Source organism: Rhinolophus ferrumequinum, chromosome 2 (genome assembly GCF_004115265.2).
Source record: "Rhinolophus ferrumequinum isolate MPI-CBG mRhiFer1 chromosome 2, mRhiFer1_v1.p, whole genome shotgun sequence".
Classification (NCBI taxonomy): Eukaryota; Metazoa; Chordata; class Mammalia; order Chiroptera; family Rhinolophidae; genus Rhinolophus; species Rhinolophus ferrumequinum.
In genome coordinates this window covers 104,239,312-104,255,361 of record NC_046285.1, presented here as the reverse complement: position 1 = coordinate 104,255,361, position 16,050 = coordinate 104,239,312, and the positions used below count along the sequence as shown (strand labels likewise).

Below are 16,050 nucleotides of genomic sequence, written 5' to 3'. Positions count from 1 at the left end.
AGGAAAAGAGAACGGCAGAATGTGGGAACCCTGCCCATCTCTGGGTCTCCTTCAGAAAGTAGTGTTATAAGTAAGAGGCAAAGGGATGTTTTGATTAAGACTTTATGGGGCTCAGGGATAAATTTCTCCCTATGTGTGGAACCCATAGCCACATCCAGTGGGGGCCTGTGAAGGTCAGCAGATCAGCTGCCCAGCCCTGCCTTTCCCTTAGGATCTTCTAAAATTTCACTTTCCCAAACTTGGATTAACAGTGTATTTTGCAGGTATCTTTTGAACCTGTTTTTCTTTCATACCCCCAAAGTATTTTGTCTCTGGTGACAAAGTTTTGAGACTTATAAATAACTACAAATTTTGATTTAATCAGTTATGGATTATTGAAGCACATCAATTCCTAAATTCCTCAGTAGGCATTGCAAGAGGAGGGGGAGTGTCTCTGTGCTACATCTGGCCACCAGGAGAGTTCTCCCATGATGCCCTTTGAAAGCTTGTAACCACACCTATTTAACGAGGAGCTGCATTATGAAAGAAAGCACTTAAAATGCTTGGCTTGGTACCAATATTTACAATATTGTTTTAAAATTTGCCTCTCCATATTTCAAAAATCCATTCCTATCCCTTTTAAATCACTATAATTTACTTGAGACTTGCAACCTGGGAGACTATTTCAGGTGCAAGAGTGCCTTACTGTCTTCTGCGCATTATTTCTATAAAGTCACATAGTCATTAATTTTGCTTTTTCTCCAAGAAAAAGGTCTTTTTCAAAAATATAATTTCTCAAGCAGTATATATAGTTCATGGTTCTCTTTCTCCTGCCAGTGCAAAAAAAAAAAAATGTTATGATTGGTATAAACTTGCTAAGTGAATTAAATCAATGCACAAATTGTATGTGCTGCCATGTTATATAGAAACCTGCCTGAGTGTGAGGGGAACCCACTCATCATCATGCAACAGAGCAGTGGAGCTGCCCAAACAGAGAAGTTTGGCTCAGAGCATAAAACATTCATTTTATAATCCACTCACTGGGTTCCAGAATAGTTCATAGCTCAATTTCTTTGTTATTGGTGTGTGCTCTCTGCCATCTGCAAACAGGCCAGCCATGTGCCCAAGGACCAATTTCTACTTGTTTCCATTTCTTGCACTGGAGAGTTCTTCTCACCTTTCACCCAAAATTAAAATACACGTGGCCATCAAGTGGTTTTAAAGTCTTTACATATTTTGTTTTTTCAGGATGCATTTATAAACAATAAATATAAACCATACTTGAGAAAATCCTAAACTTAGCCCAAATCATTCCCTCATTTCTCACCAATGTTTAGAGTTCTTCCCCCCACCTCCTCCTCTCCCACCCCTTTACAACCTCTCCCTACAAAATGTGCACCTAAGCAGCCAGATTATGAGGGACTCTGAAGGAACTAAACTGTTTAAAAGGAAAATTAGAGCAACTTTCCCCACTCATCTTCATCTTTTGTCAAAGTCAGAGTGCACTGTTCTTCTCTGATTCCCAGATTGGAGTTGTGAGATGTTTTCTGTAAGGACATTGCATCATTCTTTCTGTGGCTTCCTCAGTTCTTGAGAAAACCACAGCTACACCTCCTGTACTTTAGCCAGAAGAAATGTTTTTAGAAGTTAATTAGTGATCAAACTAGGCAACAGACATTTTAGGTATAGTTTAAAATAAAATGAACATAAATAGAAATCAAAAAAAGAAAAATGCTACATCAAGATGACCAGAAATTCAGAGGGCAAGCATGAGAAAGGAGAAAATAAAATTATACTACGATATTTTTAACAAATGTTACAGACAACTTGTAGACTCTGTATGAGCTCATAACATCTAAGTTTACATAATGTTTAGACCACAGTCTGATCCAGCTTTTTTCCCTTTTCTGCCAGTTACCAAAATCTGCACATCATTTGGGTCCAAAGAACAAAATTTTTATATTCTGCCTGTTGTAAAATCTGGGAGAGCTTAGGAAATATAGTACTTCACCAGACGTCATCAAAATGGCGGCGTGCGGTGAGCCTCTGTAAATCTCGCCTGGAATTTACAACTAATCGAACAACTGTAACTCCACAAAGGATTCCCTGCACAGCAGACAGGCAAGACGAAGAGGCCCACTACTGAATTCACCTAGAGGTGGGCAAATCGCGCAAGAGGTGGGGGGGAGTGAGGGAGGGGAGAAGTGCGGAGACGGAGCCCCACGGGCGCAGGACGCAGACCTAGCTCAGTGCTCAGAGCTCGCTGTATCCCGGAACTACCGCAGCTGCGGGAGAGGGAAGAACTCAGACTGCTAGGGCTCCGTTTATGGCCCATAGGGCTGAGGGGACAGCATATGACACGGCTGAACCCAATGCTCATGGCAGAGACCTCGGAGCAAAGACTGAGGGAAGAAAGCTGAAAATAGTGGTTTAAGCCCTCACTGCGGAGCAGAGAACGGAAGCCTTAGGCACTGAGACTAACCGCCCCTCCCTACTCTCCCAGAGCTCGCCCCGCCCCCATGTGCCCACTGGTAGAAGCGGAACAGTAGCAGTCTCAGATCAAAAGAACAGAATATTTGCTGTTCTGAGAACTGTGGACCGCAGACACAGATTTGCAGCCCAACTAGTTCTGGCAAATGGGAGGGAGCTGTGGAAGCAGGACCGGCTGTGGTGGTGGTCGCCACCATTGCTCTGGTCCACCTCTCACAATTGACCCTGCCCCTGGCCCCACCTATCTGAGGGGATCTCTGCAGGAGTAAACAGAACTGCTGAAACATACGGGCTCTAAATCTGGTGCAGGAAGAGCTTTGGAACTTCAAAAGCTCTCTGCATACCCACATGGACACTGCGCCCTGTGACCCAGGCGAACTATTAACAGAGGAGTAGCCCATCTCCCAGGGAATCCCGCCATTGTGTGAGAAGCTGGAATAGTGCACAGAAAACATAGCACTACCGTGTGAGAGAGAAAAAAACGCTGCAGTCGGAGAGAAAATAAAACATTCTACCAACAAGTACTGGAAAACAAAAGAAAGACCTCTTCCTATCAACCTGTTGCAGAAGCCTCTCCTATAGATGTCTAGGAAGAGAAATAATAAATCAGTAATTTCCATGAATAACCAAGGCAACAAGACAGCTCAGAAAGAAAGCGAAAAGTCTCCAGAAAAGGAACTTAAAGATATGGAAATATGTGACTTAAATGACAGAGAATTCAAGATTGCAGTTCTGAAAAAACTCAACGAGATGCAAGAAAACACAGAAAGGCAGTTTAATGAACTCAGAAACACAATCAAAGAACAACATGAGCATTTTACGAAAGAGATTAAAATTTTAAAAAAGAACGAAATAGAATTTCTGGAGATTAAGTACTCAATAGAAAAAATTAAGAATGAAATAGCCAGCTTAGGTAGTAGAGTTGACCAGATGGAGGAAAGAATCAGTGATTCTTCAATAAATTGAAGATAGAAACCTGGAAATTACACAGATGGAAGAAGAAAGAGACTTGAGACTTAAAAGAAATGAAAGAACTCTACAAGAAGTTTCTGACTCCATCAGAAAGAGCAATATAAGAATAATGGGCATACCAGAAGGAGAAGAAAGAGAGAAGGGAACATAGAATATATTCAAACAAATTGTCAATGAGAACTTCCCAAACATGTGGACAGAACTGGATCCTCGAATCCAAGAAGCAAATAGATCACCTAATTATCTCAATCCCAACAGGCCTTCTCCAAGGCACATTGTATTGAAGCTGTATAAAATCAACGACAAAGAAAGAATCCTCAAGGCAGCCAGGGAAAAGAAGACAGTAACCTACAAAGGAAAGCCCATTAGATTATCATCAGATTTTTCAGCAGAAACTCTACAAGCCAGGAGGGAGTGGAACCAAATATTCAAACTATTGAAAGAGAGAAATTATGAGCCAAGAATAATGTATCCAGCAAAGATATCCTTTAGATATGAAGGAGGAAGAAAGACCTTTCCAGACATACAGAAGCTGAGGGAATTTTCTAACACACGACCTGCACTACAAGAAATACTAAACGAGGCTCTTCGACCATCATCAACAGGGACAATTTGTGGCAACCAAAACGTAAAAAGAGGGAGAGTAAAGACCTGAACTGGAATATGGGAATCGACAAGGTAAGCGTGCTGAAGAAAACGGAATATATCAAACTTTCTTTTACATAAACTTAAGGGTAACCACTCAAAAAAAAAATCCAGAACTGAAATATATACTGTAATAAAAGAAGAAACAAAGGGAAACATCATAGAATACCACCACACAGAAATAATAGACAACAACAAAAAGGCAAAGAAACAATGGAGATTCAGCCTTACCAGAAAACTAAAGATAGAATGACAGGAAATTCTCACATATCAATAATCACCCTAAATGTAAATGGACTGAACTCACCAATAAAAAGGCACAGAATAGCAGATTGGATCAAAAAACTAAACCCAACCATATGCTGTCTCCAAGAGACACATCTCAGCTACAAGGACAAGCATAGACTCAAAGTGAAGGGTGGAAATTGACACTCCAAGCAAATGGTATCCAGAGAAAATCAGGTGTAGCCATACTGATATCAGATGAAACAGACTTCAGGGTGGAAAAGGTAACAAGAGACAAAGATGGACATTTCATAATGGTAAAGGGGGCTATACAACAAGAAGACATAACAGTCATCAATATTTATGCCCCCAATCAGGGAGCACAGAAATATACCAAGCAACTACTAACAGAACTAAAGGGAGAAATTGACCAAAACACAATTATACTAGGGGACTTAAATACATCATTGACAGCTATGGATAGATCATCCAAACAGAAACTAAATAATGAAATAGCAGCCCTAAATGACACATCAGATGAAAGGACATAACTGACATATATAGAGCACTTCATCCTAAAACATCAGACTGTACATTTTTTTCTAGTGTACGTGGAACATTCTCAAGGATAGACCATATATTGGGACATAAAACTAGCCTCAGCAAATTTAAGAAGATTGAAATCATACCAAGCATATTCTCTGATCACAAGGCTTTGAAATTGGATATCAACTGCAAAAAGAAAGCAGGAAAAAACACAAATACATGGAGATTAAACAACATACTTTTAAAGAACGACCAGGTCAAAGAAGAAATTAGAGGAGAGATCAAAAGATACATAGAAACAAATGACAATGAAAATACATCCTACCAAAATTTTGGGGATGCAGCAAAAGCAGTTTTAAGAGGGAAATTTATATCATTACAGGCCTATCTCAAGAAGCAAGAAAAATCCCAAATAAATAACCTCATGTTACACCTTAAAGAACTAGAAAAAGAAGAACAAATGAAACCCAAGGTCAGCAGAAGAAAGGAAATAACAAAAATCAGAGCAGAACTAAATGAAATAGAGAACAAAAAGACAATAGAAAAAATTAATGTGACAAAGAGCTGGTTCTTTGAAAAGATTAACAAAATTGACAACCCCTTGGCTAGACTCACTAAGATAAAAAGAGAGAAGACACTAATTAACAAAATCAGAAATGAAAAAGGGCAAGTTATCACGGACACCACAGAAATACAAAGGATCATCCAAGAATACTATGAAGGACTATATGCCACCAAATTCAATCACCTAGAAGAAATGGACAAGTTCTTAGAAACATATAGCCTTCCTAGGCTGAACCATGAAGAACTGGAAAATCTAAACAGACCAATCACCAGTAACAAAATTGAATCAGTCATCAAAAACCTTCCCAAAAGCAAAAGTCCAAGACCAGATGGCTTCACTAGTGAATTCTACCAAACCTTCAAAGAGGATCTAATACCAATCCTGCTCAAACTCTTCCAAAAAATTGAAGAAGAGACAGTACTCCCTCACTCATTTTATGAGGCCAACATTGCCCTGATACCAAAACCTGGTAAGGACAACACAAGAAAACTACAGACCAATATCTCTGATGAATACAGATGCAAAAATCCTAAACAAAATTCTAGCAAATCGAATACAACAATGCATTAAAAACATTATTCATCACGACCAAGTGGGGTTCATCCCCGAGGCACAAGGATGGTTCAACATGAACAAATCCATCAATGTGATATATCACATAAACAAAATAAAGGACAAAAATCATATATCAATTGATGCAGAAAAAGCATTTGACAAGATACAACATCCATTTATGATTAAAACACTTAATAAAATAGGTATAGAAGGAAAATAGTTTAACATAATAAAGGTCATATATGACAAACCCTCAGCTAATATCATAATTAATGGTGAAAAACTGAAGCCCTTTGCTCTACGTTCAGGAACATGACAGCGCTGTACCCGATCACCTCTGCTTTTCAACATAGTGTGGGAAGTCCTCGCCAGAGGAATCAGGCAAGACAAAGAAATAAAAGGCATCCAAATTGGGAATGAAGAAGTTAAATTGTGACTCTTTACAGATGATATGAAATTATACATAGAAAACCCTAAAGACTCCACCAAAACGCTATTAGAAACAATGAACAAATACAGTAAAGTTGCTGGCTACAAAATCAATGTACAAAAGTCCACTGCATTCCTATATACTAACAATGAAATCTCAGAAAAAAATGTTAAAAAAAATAATTCCTTTTGCAATTGCAACAAAAAGAATAAAATACCTAGGAATAAACATAACCAAGGATGTGAAAGACCTATATGATGAAAACTATAAGACATTTTTAAAAGAAATTGAAGAACGCACAGAGAAATCGAAAGACATTCCATGCTCATGGATTGGAAGAATCAACATAGTTAAAATGGCTGTCTTACCCAAAGCAATATACAGATTTAATACAATCCCCATCAAAATCCCAATGGCATTTTTTTAAAGAAATAGAACAAAAAAATCATCAAATTTGTATGGAACCACAAAAGACCCCAAATAGCCAAAGCAATCCTAAGAAAAAAGAACAATTCTGGAGGTATCACACTCCCTGACTTTAGCTTGTACTACAGGGCAACAATAATCAAAACAGCATGGTATTAGCAGAAAAACAGACACATAGACCAATGGAATAGAATTGAGAACACAGAAATAAACCCACATAAATATGGACAGATAATCTTTGACAAAGAAGCAAAAAAACATACAATGCAGAAAAGACAGCCTCTTCATAAATTCTGCTGGCAGAATTGGAAAGCCACAAGCAAAAGAATGAAACTGGACTGCTGTCTGTCACCATGTACCAAAATTAATTCAAAATGGATCAAAGACTTAAGCATAAGACCTGAAACAATAAACTGCATAGAAGAAAACATAGGTACTAAACTTATGGACCTTGGATTCCAAGAGTATTTTATGAATTTGACTCCAAAGACAAGGGAAGTAAAAGCTGAAATAAATGAATCGGACTATATCAAACTTAAAAGCTTCTGCACAGCCAAAGAAACCATCGACAAAATAAAGAGGCAAGCAACTGAATGGGAGATTTTTGCAAACAGTGCCTCCGATAAGGGGCTAATATCCAAAATATACAAGGAACTCATACAATTCAACAACAAAAAACAAAAACAAAAATTCAATTGAAAAATGGGCAGAAGACCTGGAGAGACATTTCTCCAAAGAGGACATACAAGTGGCAAATAAACATATAAAAAAATGCTCAACATCACTAATCATCAGAGAAATGCAAATAAAAATCACAATGAGATATCACCTCACCCAGTTAGAATGGCTATCATCAACAAGACAAATGGTAACAAGTGTTGGAGAGGCTGTGGAGAAAAAGGAACCCTCATACACTGTTGGAGGGAATGCAGATTGGTGCAGCTGCTAAGGAAGGCAATGTGGAGGTTCCTCAAAAAATTATGAATAGAATTACCATATGACCCAGCAATCCCTCTCCTGGGTATCTACCCAAAAAATATGAAAATATTTATCCCTAAAGACAAGTGTACTCCAATGTTCATTGCAGTTTTATTTACTGTAGCCAAGACATGGAAACAACCAAAATATCCTTCAATAGATGAATGGATAAAGAAGGTGTGGTATATATACACAATGGAATACTATTCGGTGGTAAGAAAAGATGAAATAGGACCATTTGTGGCAACATGGATGGATCTTGAGATTATAATGCTAAGCGAAATAAGTCATACAGAAAAAGTAGAGAACCATATGATTTCACTGATATGTGGTATATACAACTGAAAACAACAAGAGAACAAGACAAGCAACTGAAAGAACAAAAACTCATAGACATAGACAATAGTTTAGGGGTTACCAGAGGGTAAGGGGGGAGGGCGGAACGGGGCTCTAGAAGAGCGTAAACGGGGTCTAATATATCGTAACGGAAAGAGAACTGACTCTGGGTGGTGAACACACAATGTGAGATACAGATAATGTATTACAGAACTGTACACCTGAAATCTATGTAACTTTACTTAGAATTGTAACCCCGATAAACTTTAAAGAAAAAAAGAAAGTACTGCTTGTATACATCCTGCACAAAAAGAATGAAAACACTTGGGCCTATGCATATTCTGGGACTGTTTTACCAGGACCAATCCTGCCTTAGAACTGCTGAGGACTTTCGTTTCCTCGTTATTGGAAGGAAATATGAAGCACAGCTGAGACAATTATAACTCTATTCTGAAGGTGAAACGATAGTCCTGGTTTGGCCTGTGTTTTATTCCCAAACTCTCCTGCAGGCCTCACCTGAATTGTCCCTAGGGAATCAGGGCTGGGGGTGGGTAGCTTTGTGGGTCTATCACAAGGTTTACTGTGTTCTGCTTCTCAAGGTTCTGAGTCTGTAACTTGTGAAATACAACTTGCAAAGTGCCTTTCTAGGCGGAAGTACCATTAAAATTCATTATCTTCTCCTCTGAGAATCAGGAAGAGATGCTGGCACCCACGTGGAGAAGGGCCTCATTTACAAACCTGTCTGGGCCAGGAGAGGGTGATTTGTGCAGGCCGGCAAGGAACCCCAGCATGCCAGGCTGTCACTGCAGGGTAACAGGAAAGGGGCTGAACAATGGAGGGAGGAAAGAGGCAGGCAAGTGTTCTCGCAGTAGATGGTGAGGGTGGAAGGATGTGGTCATGGAGAGAGAGGAAAGAAAGATGAATGGAGCCTGAGTCAGTCATAGGCTAAAGCAAACAGGAAGGTTTTAAACTGAGATTTGAGGAGAGGAAGTGGTTCTGAGCAAGGGAGGGAGAGAGTTCCAGAGATCTGTCTTGGAAAAGAGCTACTCTTCATTTTTTGGATAGTCCTCCTCATGTGAATATTTCTTGGTGGCACTGACAAATGAACCAATTTTTTATCTTATTATAATTTTTTTAAATCACAACTGGCTCCAACTTTTCCCTAGAACTTGAATCAAAAAGGATTGAGACTTTAGGTTTGAAAACATTCAGTGGATTCATTTGTGTTAAATTGCTCTGCTGCCTGCTGCTCTTAGCAAACACTCGGGGCCACCCAGATGCAGAAAGCACAGGGAGTGGCGTTGCCTGTTCAATCAAGGTCATCTCTCTGATAACATGTCCACTGCACCTCATGTCCAGGGAACATGATCCCAGGAGAGCTCGGCATCTTTCTAAATTGCCAGGTGTGGAATTAAGATTGGCTAATTCCCCAGTGGGCAAGAGGAGCTGTGTATGATGGAAGGAAAAAAGATGGATGGGGCCGCAGGGCTGGAGGGCTAGAGTAAGTTCACATGAAAAAGACAAGGATATTTTGCCTGGCATTTCCATGGAAAGCATGAAACACAGATCCAACAAATAAAGAGCAATGTGCCTTCTATGAATTAATCCTAAGACAGTTCTAGCAGCCAAAAAATAAAGACAAACTTCATTTAAAGAACTTAAAAACAGTAACTCTTTCCAGTTCCTTGGGGAAGTCCCCTTCCCAGGACAGTTTATCAGAAAATGTCCATATTATGAAAGATAATAAAAGTGCTCTGGGTTTCAATAACTAGGAAGGAAGGAAGGAAGGAAGGAAGGAAGGAAGGAAGGAAGGAAGGAAGGAAGGAAGGAAGGAAGGAAGGAAGGAAGGAAGAGGCTACTGCAACTAAGGAACCAAATTTTTATTTATTCTTAATTTTAATTGATTTAAATATAAGTAGGCATGTGTGACTAGTGGCTACCATATTGGAGAACAGTGGTCTATGGTATTATGAACCATAAGAACGAGGGGTTTAGGTGAAGGTGCAGGAAACAATGATTGGAAGAGAGGGGTTCAAGGAACAAGAAAGCTCCTTGTTAGATGAATTAGTTACATGTATTGAAATCATAAAGAATTAAGGATGGAGAAGTGATGGAGACAGTGGCAGTGAACCAGGAGCCCAAAAGCATTGAGAAATAAGGGGAAGTGACCCAGAATCTATCATAGGATGATTGCAATGAGAGAGAGAGAGAGAGAGAGAGAGAGAGAGAGAGAGAGAGAGAGAGAGATGGTTTGACAACATCAGATTCAGAGCTGAGGACTTTAGAGAGGTCTGAAGGGCAAAAAGGAGCAGGAGGACTACCTGCCCCACCTCTGGCCCAGCAGAGTGTATTCCAGAGTGTGCAATGGAACAGCATATGGAATTGGGGAAGAACGGGAAATGCAGAACATACAAGCCATGTTCACACACCTATGGATGCTAGGAATGAGGAGAGCAGGGATGACCTGGGGTTCCAGGACATCTCACAGTGATTGACACAAATGGGCTACAAGACACACGCAGATGAGTCATGGTGGACACTGGTTAGTGCGTATTGAGGCTGTGGGGGTTGGAGGTGGGCAGAGGTAAAAGATCCAGTTCCTTCTGCCTCCACGGGCAGGGATACTGGGAGAGCATCCAAAGCCCCCCAGAGTCTGCTGAACCCCATTTTGATGGGTTATGGAGACTAGGAGAGGTATGCTCCCATTCCAGGGGCAAAAATACCCTATTTGAAGCGCTCAGGGTTCACTCTTAACCCTTGTCCAAGGGTGTGAAGAACTCAAGAGGCCATGAAAGATGTCTTTTAGAAGGGAAAACATTCAAAGATGTCATTCTCCCCACACTAAACTTTAAACACAGTACATTCGCAATGAAAATTCCAGGTGGGTGTTTTGAGGAACTCAATATTACTTTATTTTAAAATATATATGGAGAGGACGGCCAGATGGCTCAGTTGGTTGGAGCACAAGCTCTTAACAACAGAGTTGTGGGTTCGATTCCCACATAGGCCAGTGAGCTGCACCCTCCACAACTACCGTGTTTCCCCAAAAATAAGACCTAACCAGACCATCAGCTCTAATGTGTCTTTTGGAGCAAAAATTAATATAAGACCTGGCCTTATTTTAATATAATATGAGATCCGATCTTTAAATAATATAATACCAGGTCTTTATAATGTAAGGTAATACAATATAATATAACATAACATAATATAATATAATACAATATAACATAATACCTGGTCTTATATAATATAATATAGTATAAGACCGGGTCTTATATTAATTTTTGCTCCAAAAGACGCATTAGAGCTGATGGTCCGGCTAGGTCTTATTTTCAGGGAAACTTGGTAGATTGAAGACAACAAGCTGCCACTGAGCTGCTGGAGGGGCAGCCAGATGGCTCAATTGGTTAGAGCATAAGCTCTCAACAACAAGGTTGCTGGTTCAATTCCCACATGGGATGGTGGGCTGTGCCCCCTGCAACTAAAGATTGAAACAGCGACTGGACTTGCAGCTGAGCTGCACCGTTCACAACTAGATTGAAGGACAACAACTTGGAGCTAATGGGTCCTGGAGAAACACACTATTCCCCAACATTCTCCAATAAAAATAAAAAAATTTTAAATAAAAGGAAAAAGATATATAGAGAGAAAGAAAGATCTATAAATGATAAATGAACTTTAAAAGGCCAAGTGAAGTAGTGGGCTTGTCCTAGTGGACAAAAAGACATATTTCAAGGTTATAGCAATAAAAAGCAGTGTGCCATTGGGACAAAAGTAGAAAATATATCAGGGAGACAGAATAGAAAGTGCAGAGCAAAACCCACATCTATATGGAAATTTAATATCCGATAAAGGTGGTGGCAAAAATCATAAAGGAAAAAACAGATTGTTTAGTAAATAGTACTGGGGAAATTCTAAGTATATCAAGCAAGATAAAATCGAATCTTTACCCAACACCTAAATAATAGTGAGTTCCAGAAGGATTTAATACCTACATGAGAAATGTAAAACTATGAAGTTAATAAGATATATAAGGGAATACCTTTATGATCCACAGGTAGGTTACGACTTATTAAAACTTTAAATGTAGAAAAAAACCATTAAGTTTGATTACATGAAAATGAAGGACTTTTGTTTGGAAAAAGGTCAGTGCAAAGATAATAGATGACAATGGGAGATTTTGCATAAAACCATTTTGAATAAAACCAACAAGCTATTAAAATGTAGAACAAGAAACGTCTTCAAGTCAACAAGAAAATTTCAACAACACTAACAGAAAAACGGATGGAAGCATTTACAGGGAAGAGGCCGGGAAAGGTGACCTGCATTGGAAAATGTGCTCAGGGCCATTACTAACCAGAGAAATGCAAACTAATACCACAGAAAATCACTTTACACCTATTAGCCTGGCACAAATTCAAAAGCTGACTGATGGCAAGGACTGGCAGGGATGTGGGGGCACTGGGACCCCCATGCAGGCTCGGCTGGTAGGAGTGAAAGCTGGGGGGGCCATTCTGGAGTACAGTCTACTCAAATCAAGCCAATCATCCTTATGACCCCAACAATTCTGATATTAGGTATAAAAATTTTTACACAGCGCGTGGTGGAGATTTGCTTTATAATATTTATTGCAATAAGCCAATCACAAAAAGTACAAATACTATGATCCCACATATATGAGGTCCCCAGAGGAGTCAAATTCATAAGAGACAGGAAGTAGAATGGTGGGTGCCAGGGGCTGCAGGGGAAGGGAATGGGGCATTAGTGTTTAATGGGGACAGAGTTTCAGTTGGGGAAAATGGAAAGTTCTGGAAATAGATGGTGGTGATGGCTGCACAACATGAATGTGTTTAGTCCTGCTGGATTATACTTAAAAATGGTAAAACAGTAAATTTTGTTATATGTATTTGCCCAAAACAAAAAATAGAAAAAAAAAGTTTAAAGAAAGGCAAAGTTGGCTAATTCACATTAAAATTGCCCTATATCTCCTTTTTAAAAAGAAAATAGTATTCACTGCAGCTTTACTTGTAGCATCCGCGGGTGGAAGGCAACCCTGCCATACCTGAGCTCCTACGCATATACCAATGTTATAAAGTAGTGCTGATCTCTTCCTGTCACAGAACAAAGCACATCACAGAGATTGTCTCATTTAATGCTCACAGCATTCAAAAGGGGGCTGTTATTTCTGTTCCCATTTTAGAACTCAAGAACTCTAAAAAGAGGTTAAGTAATTCACCCCAAATCTCATACCTGGAAAATAAGAAAACCAGAATCAGACCACAAAATGTAGGATTTTTTTTTTACCATTATACCTTCCAATATAGCTATTGTCATCAATGAAAATGAACTGGAATTCAGATACATTTTTATCGTCACCAAAATTTCCAAACTAAGCACTCCTCTTTCTTTAGAATTCAAAATTAAACCTCTTCTCAGGCTCAACACGTCCCATCCCAGAGATTTTATTAAGTTGGTGTCTATTTCCTCTTCAACTCATAACACACTGATTATCTTAGTTGACAATAAACTCCCTAAATCTTGTGACTAAAGTGGACAACCTTAGAAATCATGCATGATGACAAAATGCTACTTTTAAACCTGCTTCATTTCTAAGTACGTAACTGAGGACGAAACCAGCTGAGGCAGTATCTAATGCAAGCGTAATATTCTAATAGGGGACCTTATTTTAAAACAAACTCTGTAGAAAGGATGGCTTTTATAACCCCACTGAGACATCAAGACAGCTTTGGTGACTGTGCACTTTGTCCATAAAATGAGACAACAGTTAAAGAACGCATCCTATCTGGATGATAAGCAATAAATGCACTCCTGTGGGAACATGTCACATGAAGCAAAGAATCCTTTAGGACAGGAGCCCCAATTACATGGGGTTTGCTGACATTTTTCACTCATCTTCTCATAAAATAATTAATGGAGCGAAGATTAAGACTCACATTTTTCCCTCTCGGGTCCTCGGGCTGAAGATTTTCCATAGCCACTGTCACAACCGGTGGCTCTCCTGGGCCCACTTAACACAGAAAAGGCTTTGTTAGAGGATTTAGCCTCCTGGCCTGAGCGCCTTGAGCTCCGACAGCCACTTCACTGTGGCAGTGCTGTTGCCATAGTTACCAAGCCCTCCCAGGGTGCTTTCCAGGTTACAGACATTGCTGGAAAACAGAGGAGTTCCTTGGTTTCTATTTGCACGGTTTCTCTTGGTTTTATTATTAGATTTTTAAAAACCATCGTGACCCTCTGATGTCCAAACATCATGCATGTCGGTTCTGGTGTTCGAGAGCATAGTATGGCCTTACCAACAGCCATGCCCACAGCTTGGCTTGCCAAATGGGATTTGTGCCTGTACATAAATGTCTTCATGTTATGTCTATGTCACGTCTGGGTGGGGCTTCCTGCCAGGGAATCTCACGACGAGTTACCTCAATAAGGAAAAAAATACACTTCTGTTCAAACATATATTACTGATATAATAAAGTAAAAAAAATAGTGGCCAACTAAAAGCCATAATTTATGTTTTTTATAATTTTTTGTAAATTATAATTTACAAATTCTTTTCCAGGAATCAGATTACTCAAGGTGAGGCACAGATGTACCATATTGGGCACTACAGGAAAGCCAAGGTCTGCAGGGTCATCAGCATCACTCAAGTATGCTGATGGTGTCGAGTTTGGGGGGGTTGAGTTCTCAGGGAGAGCCCACTAGAAGCCAGCCCCACACACCAACCATGGTGAGTGCAGTACTGCACAAAGACAGGACCTCTCCATGTGGGCATGGAATCTCGGCCGTCGTTATGAAGTCAGATAACCCCGTCTACACACAAAACAATACCAGAGCCAGTTATTTACCTTGGAATTTTACAAAACCCTACAACAAGGCCTGAGGACAACATGCACCCATGCTTAGAAAGAAAACTAGGTGCTTTTTCTACATGAGTAAGACTTAGAGTTGAGGGGGCTTCAAGGAGCTGGGCCCATCATAGTTAAGAGCACCGGCTTGGAAGCCAGGCTGATCTGGGATAAATCCCAGCCCCTTGTAGGGAGAACTCATGGTCACTCTCCTTGTGGCAACATGGGAAGGATAATACCAACTGTGCGACTTAATGAGATACTGCAGGTGACGTGCTTGACACAACACTGGGAACACTAAACATTCAATGAGTTGTAATTGTAATAACAATGAGAAGAAAGAGAGAAAGGAGGAGGAAACGGAGAAAGGAAAAATGACAAGAAGTGCTGCGTCCAGTGCAGACAGGAGGGCTGGGGCTGAGGAGGAAGGGTGGGAGATTAAGAAAAACACAGAGACAGGAAAGTTGGGATCAGGAGGTCCACTGTCCACAGATGGCAGAGCAGTGGCACTGTTTTTATTTCTCACACGGTTTTTATAGTCTTAGAACAATTGCCTACACAAGCTAGTATTAGTAGAACAAGCAATTATCAGAAGAACAAACTGTTCTGTGAATATGCAAATTTGTATGTCTATGGCTGTAATTGTGTTACCTTGTTCTTTCTGGGGGAAGGTGTTGAGGTGAGGCCTCCCTTGAGTGACCTTGCAGGCTATAAGGTCCTTGTCAGCATATATCCTGCTCACCACATCTCCCCCTTCTCTTTTTGGTGTAAGCTGTGGTCTATGAGTCTCGCATATCATATCAGAAAATATATTTAAACCAATCACCCTTGTCTGTTGAAAGTGTCATGAATGTAATAGTTACTGTTGCATGTACCTTTCCAGGGGACAAAACCTTTATGTTGAAACTTACTGAAAAGAATAGATGGAGAACTGATGTTATGACATCAAGAATTACATCATTGAATATAGCCCCAGAGGCAGAAGCTCTCCTAGCCATGGGGAAAGTGGGGAACTACGCCCAACTCTATCAACACCGTGA

General features: G+C 39.9%; 1 protein-coding gene across 1 annotated transcript in view; it reads right to left on the bottom strand.

Moving 5' to 3' along the window:
- The window catches only part of B3GALT5 (beta-1,3-galactosyltransferase 5), a 68,836-nt gene extending 54,667 nt beyond the window's left edge, over positions 1–14,169 (bottom strand). Inside the window, exon 1 of the mRNA XM_033131651.1 lies at positions 14,105–14,169. The gene's annotated coding sequence lies outside the window, so the exon portion shown is untranslated. The remainder of the gene's footprint in view (positions 1–14,104) is intronic.
- Between the last annotated feature and the right edge of the window lie 1,881 nt (positions 14,170–16,050).